The sequence below is a fragment of the Rhyacophila brunnea genome, unplaced genomic scaffold, assembly GCF_057557595.1.
Source record: "Rhyacophila brunnea isolate RB1 unplaced genomic scaffold, BYU_Rbru_1.0 scaffold_11, whole genome shotgun sequence".
NCBI classification, from domain to species: Eukaryota; Metazoa; Arthropoda; class Insecta; order Trichoptera; family Rhyacophilidae; genus Rhyacophila; species Rhyacophila brunnea.
The window spans coordinates 6,080,771-6,097,487 of NW_028232763.1; the positions used below are offsets into that span (position 1 = coordinate 6,080,771).

Sequence of the window (16,717 nt, forward strand, 5' to 3'; positions counted from 1 at the left end):
AGTATCTAACATATTTTACATGTTGTTATAATTTTATTATTAGCAATGCGGATTTAATACACATTTATGGTACCTAGCTGTTTCTGATAGTTTTATGTTTAGACTTAACTTGTGGTAACACTTTAGTACTAGCACTTTTCGTAATAATTAATTTATAAGGTGACAAATAAAATATAATACTGTAATTATTTAAATATTTTACCAAAAAATCACCAATTTACAATTTACTATGTGTACGTGAAAAACATGAATTTGTTTATGGTGTTATGGTAGTGTTGCAAAGATAAAACTTTTCTGTAAATGGGGATTCATATTATAATAAAACATGTGGTGAGTACGTCTAAATATGAAAAATTATTGTATATGAAAACAAGTAAAAAAAAATCATTAATTTAACATATATTATTGTAAGAAACTAACGTGAAACTTTAATCTATCAAAAAAATTATAAATCTTTTCCTTGTCGATCCGACATCTGGCTACATTGTACCAATTGTCAAAAGTCAAATTCATTTTTGTAATCACAAAAACCGGAATGTTTATTTCACTTCGTCAGTCTTTTATAGTTATTGATGTTGTTGTGTCGCGTGTCGTTGATGGGAAAACGAGAAATCGGAACATTTGAGGATTGAGGATTATATTTTTCTCATTCTTCAATAAAAACATGTGCATGTAAAATTTCAATTAAAATTAAATTAAACAATTTAACTCATTTGAATATTGTGAACATTTAAAAAAGTGACACCGTTTCCTGTTGACACCGAGATAAATACAAAATATCATAAGGTCTGTGCAATACTTTTATTATTTTAGTAGGAATGTATTATTATATTTTTTTATTATTCCTTATAAGGAACACAGGAAGAGCGTCGACTCCATTCATTGGACGCATACATATTTAAAATTCTTAAAATAGTTTCGTTGGGTCTCGTAAATTACGTGTGTGGATAATAATGTCCCAACCTATGTATATAAAATATATTTTAATTAATAACAAACGAGTATGTAGGGATGGTTTTACGTTTCGAACTACCTTTGAAGAAAACTTTTCATTTCTTCGTGGTTCATACTCAAATGTGTTTATTCGTATATCAATACTTGTTTTCGTATTAAAATTAAGGCTCATCAAAGGTTTTCGTCTAATGAACAAAATCAGCCTACAATAATTAATAAGTAAGTACCCAAGGCTGAGACTACCCAAGAGTAGACTAATATACCTAATATTTATTTAACGTTTTTTAGCCAAAACATTTTAGAATGCACTTGTTCAAATATATAATAACACACCTTACATACCTTATACATTTTAATAACACCTCACACATGTAGAATAATATTTACTTTTTAGCCGGTAATCAGGAAGCCAAAACTTCGACCGCGTCACTTCTGAGTTTTTATGCGTATTATTAAACTTGCTGTTTCGTATAATACTCCCCTGCGCGGCACTCATCTGTTCTGTTGGCTAAGCACAAGATCTTCAGGGTTCAAATGTCCCGAAACCCAGTGCCCAGAAAATTTAAACATTTTAACTTATCTAGTTCTAGTTGAATTAATATTGTATGCAATAATTTTATCACGTTTCAGTTACTTGTTACAATAAATTGAATAGAGATGAATTCCCAGACTCTCAAGTTCATTCATTCACCATAATTATTGTGTATCTTCCTCTGTTGTCATGACGTGCTTACACTTTCTGTTCGATTTCTAAATTTATTTCATATTATAATATATAATACTATTTTTTTTAAATCATATCCTCGTTTTGTCTATTGCTATTGTCTTTTCTAGTTAGTGTACATTGGAGAGTAAAGTTAATATTGGAAAGAGGTTGTTTTTATTACATACCTACCTACCTAGGTACCTACAAAGAGAATTTTATAATTACATTATGACGAATTGTGAAAATGAAGTACTAAATTTTTACATAGGTAGGTAATTAATTACCTATTATATAATAGTATACATTAATTTCACTAGTGTCCCGATCATGGTCCCCACGAGGAGGGTTGACAAGGCTTTAGCCTGGTGGCCCGGTAAGGGGGGCCCGGCGTGGCGGATCGGCCAGCTAAATGAGATTAACAGAAAACAACAAGCGACGTAATAAAATATCGACGTTTGTTTTATATATTTACATACACCTTTCATTAATATTATTTGTTCCATAAACAGTTAAATTTTCAGTCAGTTTGCGTCTCGTAACCCGTTAGCGACATCACGGGGCTTCTCATGGACTTTGTGCCTAAATAACAACATGGCCAACCTTAATAATTACAGTTTGACTTGTATAATCAATCATTATTCGGTGGCATCATAGGGTAAAAGCATAGAGGTATTAAATAAAAAGAGGGGCAAGGAATCGGCTTCTCATACAACTGAGTGAAGCAGGCCAACAATAGCCGACAACTTTACTTAGAGAAATAGCGACGCGATAAAAAAAAATGCAGGGTATCACGGAGGATTTACTTTGGTCATTATAACATACCTATCCATATAATATAATGTTATCGTGGAAATTTTGCTGCAACTTGATTACCAGCCCGCCTCACCATACTTTTTCACCATACCAGCCTGGTTCACCATACTTTCACATAACCTGCCGCCCCTAGGGTAAAAGCGATTCGAAGTTGTATTGGGACCGTTTGTTAGCATTGAAACATACATTGTAGCAAACGAACCAATACAGGTGTGAATCGCTTATGGTGCCACTGTAGAATGATTCCTGTATGTATGTTATCAATGGCGAAGGGTGGAGGTAGGCTGTTAAGATTCGACATAAATAGTTATAAATTTTGTCAGTCATACTTATTTGTTCCATTGAACTAATAATGCAATTTGCAGATGATGCTGGCTAATTTTAAAATCAACCCCGAATATTTTTTGACTATTGTCTACAATGACTTGGATTAGACAGGGTTCAATTGAATTTTAAAAACTGACATACACTATCGACACACTGTAGTTTTAGTTCAATGAAAACAAATACGTTTGACTAACAAAGTTTATTGTGCACTTTTTATGTCGGATCTTAACAGCTTACCTCCACTCTTCTCCACTGGTGTATAATATCATAGGTAAAGATTGCGTAAATATAATATGTAAAAATTATAAACGTTTTCGGATTACGTTCAACGGGAATAATAATTGGCAGTGAACAATTGAAAGGCCAAGAACTCAAGAGGGGTGGGTAATGGAAAGAGTCAATGTACGCTACGCCCAACATTGATAATGATCACTGATGACATATTGACATAGTATATAAATACCTACCGATTATTTATAGATTTCACCTCATTTGCAATATCCCAAATGACAACATATTATATGAACGGATAGATGCATACCTACTACAATATCCGCTGTGCTATAATCACAGTAAGTACCTAATTACAATGCAAAAATCTCTTTGCACAGGATAATATTGTGCTCATTTCAGTCTAGTTTGTTGGAATAATAAATTATTATAATTTAGTATTGCCAGGCCTCGTGTATTGCGCAATATTTATACCTGCGGATAGTACGGATGTCCTGCGAAGGCTTCGTCATGACTTACTTATTAATGCATTTTAATGATCACAACACATTGCATTGGCTTTACAATACTGTGTGGATTATGGCTGCCTTCGGGATATTTCTCCATACCATGCCTACCTGTCCTTTGTTGAGTTTCTCCAGTTTTTCCATTTCGATTTGTTATATATTATTGGCTGCTCCTCAGACGTCCCTTGGGGATAGACAGATCATGCGTTGCACGAGGACAGAAAATTATAAAGGGCGGCAAATGAAAGAACGAATACGATCATTATAACTTTTTAAAGCATCGGTTGTTTTCCATGAAGGGGAGATGTGGTCACTCGATAAAGCTTTCGAGAAAAATAATTGTTTATTTTATCGACACGATTAAGGCACTATTAAGTACTTATATTGTAATGTTCACGTATCCGTTGTTACTACCTATAACAGAACAGGGGTGGCGAACCTATGGCACACGAGATGATTTTGCATGGCACGCGTTTAAAGAGAAAAAAATACCGATAATAATTATAAATGATAGATCGCATTGTATAAAAAATTGCAGGCAAATACTCTTCGAAAATAAGCATTACGTTTAATGTAAATATTTTATAATTGCATAGGTTGGTCCTTAGACTTAAATAATCTTCTTAATAAACAGAAGCCGATTGCCAATAGTAGCTCGATTTAGAAGAGCGCTGATGAGCAGGTATTAAGGGCAAATAGTTAAAATTTGTCGTAATTAGTATGTCACCTTGTAGCATAGTGGAAAATGCGCACGGGGCGTAAACCCAAGAGATGCAGGTTCGATCCTGCCGGGTGTCTTACTTTTTTCAGAAAGATTTTTTCTATTGGTTATAATATATTTTCTCAGAAGTGTTTTTCAAAATTATGTAGGTATGTTCAATAACAATTAAACTCCGTTAAAAAATCGCAAAATTAAAAAATCCGTAATAGTTTTAGTATGATTTGGGCGATCCGACGAAATTGTGTGCATTTTTATTTCATGCTTATTTGTTTTCGTTGAATTAAGGATATAATATCATCATCATCATCAGCCTGAATCTATCCACTGCTGGATGAAGGCCTCTTCAAGCTGCTTCCACTTCTCTCAGTCCTGTGCATTGCGTTGCCACGTACTTCCGCAGACCCTTATCATTTCATCGATCCAGCGGCCTCTAGGTCTACCTTGCGGACGTTTTGTACTTCTTGGATACCACTGGATGACTAGATTTGTCCAACGATTGTCTATTCTTCGAGCTATGTGTCCAGCTCATCTCCATTTAAGGCTTTTAATAAACTCTATTACATCGCAAACCCTTGTCTGTTTCCTTATCCACTCATGGATAAGAATGGAGAAGAATACAATATATTACACAATATTATGTTGTTGGTCAATTTTTTGACAATTTTTCATGATTAACCAAGCCATACCATAAGTATACAAATATTATTCTATCTATAAAACTTCCAAAAATATGTAAGATTTAATGGCATAATTTTAGATATGTTATACTTAAATAGACGAGTATTTTTTACTGTTATCTATTATGGCATGGTTTTCCGCAGGGTTTAATTTAATTGAATCTTAAAACTAACCAACAACATCTGTAAATTATAGTATTAGTTCAATGAAAACAATTACGTATAACCGACAAAGTTTAGTATGCACTATTTATAGCGGATCTTAACAGCCTATCTCCAACCTTCGCCACTGATGTGTATTCAATTAAGATACCATAGTCAAAGGTTTTTTTAAGCGGCCGGCAGTAACACGGGTCAAAATGGACCGTCCTAATCTTACATTAAAAGTCACAATAATTCGAAGTTCCGCTACTGTGTTTATTATACACATCATTTATTTTGTAAAGACATCGGTTGTGTGGGAAGTGCTGAAACGAGCGAAAGGGTCAAATGAAAGAAAAATTATATGAATGATAGCTACATGTCAGAAAATGTGATTGATTACATGTACCTACATGAAAAGATTGAAGGCAGTAGATGTGTGAATAAAAACAGTTTTTAGGATACGTAACCTCGTAAATTTGTGTCGTAAAATTGACGCGACTGGCACTAGAAACTATGTCATCGTTGTAGATGTTGGACATTCACTCGTTTTCAAGAATCTGTCATTATCTTCGAATGCATCATTTACTCGAATGCGATAATGCGAAATCGAGTATTATGAGTATTCTGCGCCGGGACAACTAAGCGCCACGCAATTGAATGAAATTAGAAAATAAATAGATATTCGTGAATTATAGGTAGATACTTTTAAACTATATATTATTAAATGTCATTATTTATATTTAAATTATTATATTATTATTTGAAACTTGGTGAGAATTCAAATATGCACACGTAAATAATGATTTAATTGTGCATCTTCTTGGCTGAGGATCGTGACCATTTTTTTTAATTTTGCCATACTTTGAGCAACCAAAACTTTCCATCCTTCTCGATCTTCCGTTTCTCTCAGGGCAAAATTAATGGTGCCCCCCAGTCAGCTCTTTCACTCGGTCGCTCCAGTGCGTAGACGTTCTTCCTCTGCTTCGCCTTTCCTGGAGGCCACCCAAAACCACCAGTCTCTCCAGGTTGTCCGGTCCGCGCCGGACAATATTTCCAAAAAACTGCAGAATTCGTCTCAGACTGTCTGCGCATAATTAAATATTATGTTTAAGTTCCAACGAGATCAGAGGTCCTTTATTTTTATAATATAATGCGTCAGGCATGATAATTCTCAATCCGCAATAAAAACACTTAATTAAGAAGTAGATAGAAAATAATTTAAAAAAATCCTCATCTACTTTCTGTATATAATCGTAACAAACGTATATTTATTTCATACGACAGTGCGGCGTCCAATTGTCCGATTCCCTCGAAATCCATATAGAAAAGTCAACCCCTTTCGCTGGGATTTCGCTTATGCGTTAAATGCAGCCCTACAATATTTTCAAGTACAATAATTATTAGTATTCGCTTGTATTATGCACTCACGCACGACGTTCATTACATTATTACAAGATACAACTGCGTTTTGCAAACGCATGCGTTAAACGCGTACGCGAAATTAATACGGATCGTATCATAACATTATTTTTCTCGTAATAATTGAATTCGGTGTCTTACATAAATTACCATTCTTATCGTGAGAAGACATACAGAATATTGATTGACGCCGCACGACAGCAAAAGTAATTTAAAAACGAAAGGGAAAGGTCATATTTATTTAAAATATGCAATTTACACTCACTCAAATCTAGTGTAAGTACCTACTTAAAAGTAATGTACAGCATTGATAATAATAATATGTAATATTGAAATCTTCACTGATATGTCTCTACTGAACTTTATTATTTTACCGCTGCAATATGAATATCGTATTAATTAATTTCATACAGCATTCGGTTCGGTAACCAAAATCGTGATAGAAATTTAGGTCTGCTTTTTAATTTTAATTTTTTTATACGTAGTGACTATTTATGTAATAATATATTTTTACAATATCTTACAATAGTAGATGCTAAATTATTATACTTACTACGAAATATTACCTTTTTTAAATCTGGCTCTAAAGACCACCCAGGTCTAATTTTATTACTAAGCATTGATATACTTCTAGACGAGCAGTTCCTATACAAGTGTCATTTTAAAAATGTACCACAAAAGATATAACGAATATCGTCTTATAATATTTCCTTGTAGGTATAATGCGTTAAGGCCGTTAACATGGATTCCCGAATTTCACCCGTATTGCCCTGGCTGTAAAACTAAATTTGCGTTCTTGGAATAGTGAACCTAAGGGTGCTGCAACGCAAAACAGACAGAGCAAGTCGTCATGCGCTGACTATTAGTTAGAGTAAGATGCAAGCTAGACCGGGCTTACTCAGGAAGTTTTAACAAAGGCCGAGTCGCTGAAAATCGGGCGTCATTTTAAGAAGCATATGATTCATCCAGTAGTATATCAATGTTACTAAGTCAACTTTACTGTCTTCTACACGTGTCTATTTTGAGCCATTTCTCTTAAGCATGACATTTATCTTTGCGTACATCGCCAGATCATCTCTTGCATCTTATAGCACCAGTCTTCACGTCCTTTTGTTTGTTTGCTGGAAAAACTCCTTCAACCTTCAAAAAATTGTTTGGATAATATTTTCCTGTTCGTCAGTAAATACGGCCAATGCTGAAATAGCTGGGATACGCTACAGAATATTTAAAATTACTGATAATAATTATTGAATAAAATGGCGAAGCTGTGTCTTCCGAGATGAAGTAGCTCATTCTTAGAGTAAAATGCATTTCTTACACAGGCTTAAATACTTCTACTACTTACTTCACCCTCTCACTTCCCAGTTTTGAGCCATAGGGAAAGCACAAGGTCGCTCCACTTCTCACGTCTCTCGCCTCCTGCCATGTGAAAAAACCTGCAAGTCTGCAGGATGAGGGAGGGTCGACGACGGAACCCCTGAGGTTGTCCCACAACCGTACGGGGTGTCGCACTCTCTGGTGGCATCCAGAACACATGTCCCAACCATGTGAAGTGTCTCTTCGTAATGGAGACATCGATTCTCAAAGCTCAGAAGTGGAGACCTTTGAAGCTTGCTAAGTCATGTCTCACAGTCACACGTAAACACAGGTAGCACGCACGCGTTTAGTCTCAAATTTAATTTAAATCCATTATCTTGCAAAATTCTGAAATGTATTCCTACTAACGTTTAGTTGACGAATAGTATTTTAACGTCGCAGGCGAAAAAAATCTCATCTCTACTTCTTCGCCAACGCTTGACTTGTGCTGCCTTTAAGCAGTGCATAAACCGCTTATCCATACGAGACTTTACTGGTTGTAAACCCAAGAATAAAGATTACACTGATAATATGTTTATTTATGGAGCGGCAGATAGGTTCAAAGATAACAAACAAATTTATGTTGTTAATCTGTTATCTTTTAAGTTCTCCCATCGTCTAATAAAATTGTAACATGTATAAAAGATCTAAGTTTATTCATTCTATGTAGATATCAAAATAACTTGAGCGTATTATCATACAACATTCTAGTCCTAGATTCTGGAAAATTACCAACGATAAGTTAGTTCACTTAGGTACCGAAGTTTCTAGACTAGACGTCCAAGTGCGTTTGTTATTGCCTTTTTCCTATTTTCCATTCATTTTATGGCTGGGAAGTTTTTGTGGTGTGTTGGTTTTATATGTTAAAAATAGAGATCGATAGTTTTCTTGGCGCCTCGGTGTTTACAGCTCGAAAAATTGGATGACATTGCGAACGCGGCAACCGAATAAAATGATAAAACTTTTTTTCCGTTCGAAAAAAAACTACACTAAAAACTGAACAAAAGTCTTTTCATTTGAGTATAATATTTTTACTATTCTGGCAACAATACTATTAATCAATTTTCTTTTTACGTACCTATTAATTTGCTTTCCACATCAGATCATTTGTTATTATTCATCTGACTTCTTCTGTGTTCCACTGCCTTGAAGATATTGTGTTCAGTGTGATGAAATTTCTCTTGCAGTTTAAATTACTTGATTTTCCTCATTTTGAACTGTGTCTCATGATTGATTGATTGAAATACAGAATTTTCCGCGAATTATTATGACAAAATATGTATCTACATAATGAAACATGTAATTTAGACACGTTTTTAATAATGTTAAGGAGGCCTCTAGACTCGAAACCAGTGTTTCTCAACCCTTTTACACCTGCGGACGACTGAAAATTAACCGTTTTGCGAACCCCTAACGCAGAAATAAAAAAAATATTATTTATATGGCAACGTATAATAACGTCTGATCGCGATTGATTTCGTCATATAAAACCATTAATCTATTTTAAGAACAAAATCACGATGCACAAAAACTTACGTTTGCACGGGTTTTGAAGATTTTATTGGAATTTTTAGCATATGCATTTGGACGCCAAAAATCCGCGGACCACCAGAAAATTTGTGCGGACCACCAGTTGAGAAATACTGCTAGACTATAATAATTGATACGTACATCACCATAATATAACCATCCATGTGTCTAGTACTTCAAAACGTTATAAGCTAATAAGATACCTTCCTAGATTGTTTATTTTATCGGTTAACTGAAAACCACCACCATAAAATATTCAGTTAATTATTACAAACACAAAAACATCTTTTTAAACTTACCTACCCTATCTATATACTGCCATTGTATTTTACTTTAACCTACCTATACATAACTCTGGATATCAAAGTTATTTGGCCAAATAAATTGCAGTTAGCGAGCAATATTTTATTCCGCGCTGCATATCAAAAATTAAGAGGTAATCCACCCATGGTATTTTCACCGTTCGTCGATGGCGTAGTAATTCCATTAAATTCACTATATTATTAATTTTATTATAATAACTAATAAATTATAAAAAGTTGTATTGATCAATTACTGAACGTTTTGCTACTAGTTTATTAATTAATTATCTTTCAATATCCATTTACATGTTATACTATAATATAGTATGTAATTAATTGATAAGATTAATATTATATCATTTATATTTAGTATCATGGAAATCCACCATTTTAATTATGGATACTAAATTTCGTCGAAATATACGTGGGCTACTTCGTGCACATTTTTAAATCGTTTTTTAATCTTTTGAATAATTCAAGAACATTTAGAAATATTTTGAATCTTCGATTACTCAGATACCAACCGTGGTGTTACAACATCAGTTAACTTATTTTGAATGATAATCTCTTAAAAATGTTTTTCCAAAGCATGTTTAGGATGTTGCCACTGTTGCCAGGTACGTATTATTTGCAAATAAGTAACTACGACATCCAATCCGAAATCAATCGGTAATGAGGGCATCTCTACCCTTTTATAAAATGCATCTATCATTATTTTAAAATAATATTGACCATGACAAATATTTAACGACAGTTATTTTGTTCATCTTTAATAAAGCTTTGTCAAGCTTTATTTATCAAGAGTAGGTACTAAAGTTTAACTGTTGTGTTTATATAATATTATAATTATTATTACCAATAATGCGAGGCTAGGGTTGAAAAAGAGCAGCTGAAAAAATCTATGTTAGAGGGTGGGAATATGTAATTGTGAAATCCTGAGGAGTGTTAACTTTGTGTTTGAACGTGAAGTCTTTATACTTTAAGCGTTTCAGACTATTGTGTGTCACTTTCTTCAGCACACTACTTCGAATAACTCTCCTATAGTAAGGTCGTTACATAGAATGTGACTAATCACTAAGCACAGGTAATGTTTTTGGGGGTAATTAGTGTTAAGTGTTGAATGAACGAATGTGCGCACTTAACCAGAAAATTTTAGCCCGAAATTAAATAACTTACTTTCTTCTAAACGAATCGAATATACTCGAACACGAACGACTGGCGGTATTATATACCTACGTCGTGTTATATTATTATCACTATTATCTACTATGTAAACCAGTGGCGAAGGGTGGAGGTAGGCTGTTAAGATCCGCCATAAATAGAGCACACTAAACTTTGTCATACGTATATGTTTTCATTGAAATAAGACTACAATTTACAGATGGTGTTGGTTAGTTTTTAAAATTCAATTAAACCCTGCGAAACCAAGCCATGATAGGTAATAGTCAAAAGATATTCGTCTATCTATAAAATATCTGAAACTATGCAATTAAATCATACATAACTTTGAATATTTTATAGATAGAATAATATTTTTCATCTATTATAGTCTGATTTAGGTTTAATTAATTTAAAAAAAATGAATCACCAATAAATGTGTAATATGTATTCTTAAACTAACGAAAACAAATATGTATGAATGAAAAAGTGTGCACAATTTTCACCCAAAATATACCAAAACTAGTATGGTTTGGCGTAGGCAGGGTTTAATTGATTTTTAAAAACTAACCAATACCATTTATAAATTGTAGTCTTAGTTCAATAAAAATGGCGCATCTTAACAGCCTGCCTCCACCCTTCGCTACTGATGTAAACAGACGCCATCTTAATAATATACGAATTTCATTGTCAATTTAAAATATTCTAATAATTTTCGGACAGTCTCAGATTTTTAAAATGGTTAAAATGTTCACCGTGTTACGATACTGTGCTTTTTTTGCATCAATACAACCCTCTAATTTCCAAACTGGAAGGCGCGGAGTGTTGCAAAGGGAGGCGCGAAAAGTTTAACACAATTAATGTACACAGGTTTGCAGTTTACAAAAGCATAGTTTATAAAACGGCCGCTAGTTATAAACTACACAAAAAAACAGTGGTATAAAAGGTTGTTTCCAAACCTGAAATGGAATAAAAGGGTCAAATCATAATGTTGAAATTTGAGGCAAATTTGTTTAAGAACGATAATTTTGTTGTTAAACTTGTGTATTTAGTTGAAAATTAAAAAAAAACTGGCAAGTTCGCCATGTCTCCACTTTTAAAAGATTTCTACGCCATATATATTGAAGCAAACAAAAATCTATTTCCTGAGTTCTTGGTTAGTTTGCTAATGCACTTTTCACACTATTTTATAAATAGTAAAAAAGGCCGCTGTTTCAGGACTACTAAATATTCTAAATATGTGGTTAAAAGATCCTGGCCTGGGGGCCCGCTTCAGGATGTGGGGCCCATGATAGAATCCATTTGTCAATGAACGATGATGAATTTGGATTGACTACTATTGAAATTGATTGTGCTAATAAACAAGCATATTCGTCGCATGAAAAACAAATTAATTTAAAAATGAATAATATAAGTAGTAAAACCCTGTTTATTTTTATATATTTTTTTAAATTTTTGTATTAGTACATTGTTGACTATTTAGAAAGGTGTCTGTATTATTTAATGAAATAAAGGGGGGAGGCGCCAAGATTAGATTTTATTTTAAATGGAGGCGTAGTAACATAAAGTTTGGAAGCCACTGCTCTAACGAGTCCAACGCGTAAAACGTTTTATGGTACGAGGGGGTCGGCCCACCACAACGGAATTGAGGGTTGAGGTAGCTGTAGCACCAGAGCTAGGAGAATCGTACTCTAAAAGACTGACTAACGAACAGGACTATACTACAAAATTACAATTACAATTTTTTTATTCACAACGTTTCGAACTAGTTATTTACTCGTTTGGAAAATTGCAGATTATTCTATTCCTATTTACATGCAATTATTGTTAAATGATCAAGGATTTTTGACAGTAAACATGGTCGATTTATTCGCTAGAAATGTATCACATTTGCTATAATATAAGTACACAAATATTTAAATGGAACATTTTCCGATGTGTTGTAATAATTTCGACCTTCTCGATCAATTATTGTCGAATTAAAAAAAAACTAGGTCTACATTATAAAAAAAAGAATGTGTGAAAAGCCGAAAAAAGTATTGTCGGTAAATATATTATTTATAATAATTTAAATTCGACATTGACCGTGAAAATACACAAAGCATCCAATTCAGATAATATCAGCGTATATTTTTGGTACAACAAAAAATTCGACATGAAAATTTTCAACACGTATGAAGTTAATGTTGTGGTTTTTCGACGTACGTGACTGATCCAAACGTGGGAACGTAACGTATTCATAATAATAATAAGTATCATTGAAATTCTCTTCTCTTATGTGTTGCAAATTTTCGTGAATCGCCTGATTCTATCTCTCCTCGTTTGACATTTTTCGTAGAAGATATACTCTACCCAGAGGGCACCTTTTCTTGTTCATTTTGCAAACCTGTTTTCGAATCTTTCGTTTAGGTTTAGGCGGAGGTTTTCAAAATGTGCGCCGCAGAATATTCCAAAATTTTAATAGTCCCACGGAATCTTAATTCTGTCCATTGATCTACGGCATAATGATTGATTTATATACATCTCTCAGTGGCGAAGGGTGGAGGTAGGCTGTTAGGGTCAGCCATAAATAGTGCACACTTAACTTTGTCAGTCATACGTATTTGTTTTCATTTAAATAAGACTATAGTTATTATTTACAGACAATGTTGGTTAGTTTATAAAAACCAGTTAAACCCTGCGAAATCAAGCCATAATAAATAATAGCAAAAAAATACTCGTCTAGTTTAGATTTAGAGTTAGTTTGGCTTAGGCAAGGCAACAATTTAAAAAAAAAGTTAAATGTATTCTTAATCTAACGAAAACAAATAAGTAGTAATGAAAAAGTGTGCACAATTTGGTCGTATCACCCAAAGTATACCAAAACTATTATGTTTTGATTTAGGCACGGCTTAATTTATTTTTAAAAACTAACCAACACCGTCCGTAAATAATTATGGTATTGGTTCAATAAAAAAAAATAAGTATGACTAACAAAGCTTAATGTGCACTATTTATGGCGAATCTTAACTGCCTGCCACCACCCTTTGCTACTGGCCTGGTTGTCTTCTTCTGGCATCCATTGTATAATTCATAGGAAAGCATAGCATCAAATTATCAATGTAACTTTGGAATATTTAGTGAAACTGCTAAATTGTTTAACAAGTCTGGTTTCTTCAAAACAACCCTGATATTTATGACTTTCAATGTTGTGGTTTTCTCTCACTATATAGATAGACTATAAAGAGAGGGTACGTACGTTTTAGAATAAAAAACACATGGCGCCGTGAAACGAAAAAGTTTTAGAATCGCTTCGTCCAGGCGCTGTTTGTTTTTCTCATTCACACATCCAGGTAGCGATCGGAAAGTCTTCACTGGTGCGATGATTTTAAAAACCGGACGTGTGTTTTTCATTTGTCACTGGAAAGTACCTACTTAGATATTTTTTTTTTTACAATTTCCTTGCTTACGTCATGGTTGCTGCATTATTCACGAGTGGATAAACAGATAATTCCTCTTGTCAATGGGATGTAAACTTGGGTAACCTTTACCCGTATCATTAAACGTTATATAGGTACCTACCCAATATGTGATGAAACGAAGTATTTACCTAATACACAACTAACAGTATTGTTTTGTAATGTAATAGTTTTTTTTCAATATCGCAATGAGCAGCTAATTTTTTTTAATCAACATGTGAATCTGTTCGCGTGGTCAATTTTCGGCCACAGTTTATTATGCTCATTACCATCATTGTTGTGGGTCGTGATTCATAACATTCATTGACTAAATTGTGCTGGCTCCATTGATCTCTCGCCACGTATGTGGGCTACACTATCTTGAGATCATTTTTATAAGAAAATCACTATTTAGGAAGCCAACGCTTTATCCATATCTTTAATGACGTTATGATACTCCATGCGAGTAGAAGAGATAAGAATGGATCTTGACACGGATCATGACTAAATTGTGAAAGGAATACAACAGATCTACATCTTTAATTTTTTGTGAAGGGACAATTGTATCTTCTTACCCTTCAGATGCATTATACTCATTATAGTATAAAACAATATTATTCATAATATTTAATTGCACTTTCAATTATCCTTAGTTGTATCCTCTGGCATCAAATATTTTTGAGGACAAATGAAAGTTGCGAATCAAAGGGCACGGGTAAAAGGTTGGTATTATTACCTAAGGTGAGATGAAGTAATAATCAAATGACAGACTCTCGTATTATAAGGAACTGCCATTCTCTTATTCGTATTGCATTCAATGACATTGCACAACTTGGATAATATATAATAGTAGGTAACTCACTATTATTTATAAGCTATACCATAATATTATCCTTTCAATATCACCTGAAGGTACGGTGACCGTATTTGCTGTGTGTTTATTATTATATTATTATTTAAAATGTATCTTACTCTTAATTTAATTTATTTTGAGATCATAATCCTTCATATCAGTCCAATAAGTAAAGATTTCTCATAGTACCGGACAGGGTAAGAAGATAAACTTATTGACAGAAATAAAAATGCTAGATTCTCTCAAAATTAAAAAAAAATATTCATATGGAAACCGGCTTTATAAAAGATAATACTTAATTATGTGGTGATTGGGAATTGACAAAGAATTTATTACAAACAACTAAAAAATACATATGTCATACAGCCAGAAATAATAAAATAATATAAGTTACTACAAGATTTGATCATCGATTAAATTTTATATTATACACCAGGGTTAGCGAACCTTTTTACGTACGCGTGCCAAAATTTCCCAAATATTATTTTTCAACGTGCCGGGCAGTTATGGGAAAAAATATTTCTTAAAAATTCTATTTAAAAAATGTTCTAGATACCAGTCACAGAACATAGCACACATATAGTTTTATAACTTTTTTAAATTACGCCATACATTTCGGTCCACCAATTTTGAAACTGTCTGCCAGAATTACTACTGCTAGCTTCACCAAGTTTTGGTTTCTTATTTGGTACAGTCATTTTTGTCGGTAAAAATTATTTTTTTGTTAATGTATTAATTAGTTTGGTTATGTATGCACAAATTTACATCAGAATTGCTCCAATCAGATGAGGTATTCTCTTGCTATAGTGGTCTCAAGCATTGTAAATCGATCAAAATTAGAGATTCACGGTGCGGCATTCTCCGCCGACTGATGAGGTCAGTGCGATAATATTATATGGGGCGCATAAGATCTAAGGACCAACCTATGCAATTACATATTTAAATTACACGTAATGCTTATTCTTGAAGAGTATTTGCTTACTATTTTTTATACAAAGTGATCTGTCATTTATTATTATTAAGGGTACTTCTTTTCTCTTCAAACGCGTGCTATACAAATTCATCTCGCGTGCCATAGGTTCGCTACCACTGTTATACATAATGTTAATTTTAAAACATATTATCTGGTTTAATATTCTAGTTTTTTTATGACAAATTTTAAGCTGTTAAAAAATGCTACAACTGTCCAGAAAAACATTAAGTTGGCAACGCTGTTTACGACACTTTTAATTAAACTGTAATACCTATATTATAAATTATAACGCAGTGACAGCATAAATATAATTTGTTACTACTCTGGTGTTGAGGTTATTGTTTCGGACTGTGAATATGGCACGTGGAAAGACCTGGGATCAATTCCCTGGGTCACGTGAACTATTATAACAGGACCCTTCATTAAAAGAATCAAATAATACTTTATTGTTAACTATAGTGTTAAAAATTGTCATTACAGAAGTGATGCTCATTTACAGCTACAATGAAAACAAACTTTTGTGTTGATATTATCATTTGAACACAAACAATACATAGCGGTTAACCCGTGCCTACGAACTCATTAAGCATTTATATTGTGATCTGTAATG

The 16,717-nt window shown here is 33.3% G+C and overlaps 1 protein-coding gene across 1 annotated transcript in view; it reads left to right on the plus strand.

The window, feature by feature from the left end:
* Nucleotides 1-554: 554 nt before the first annotated feature.
* PH4alphaEFB (prolyl 4-hydroxylase subunit alpha-1) overlaps nucleotides 555-16,717 on the plus strand; it is a 109,169-nt gene continuing 93,006 nt past the window's right edge. The window contains exon 1 of the mRNA XM_085958437.1: nucleotides 555-786. The gene's annotated coding sequence lies outside the window, so the exon portion shown is untranslated. The remainder of the gene's footprint in view (nucleotides 787-16,717) is intronic.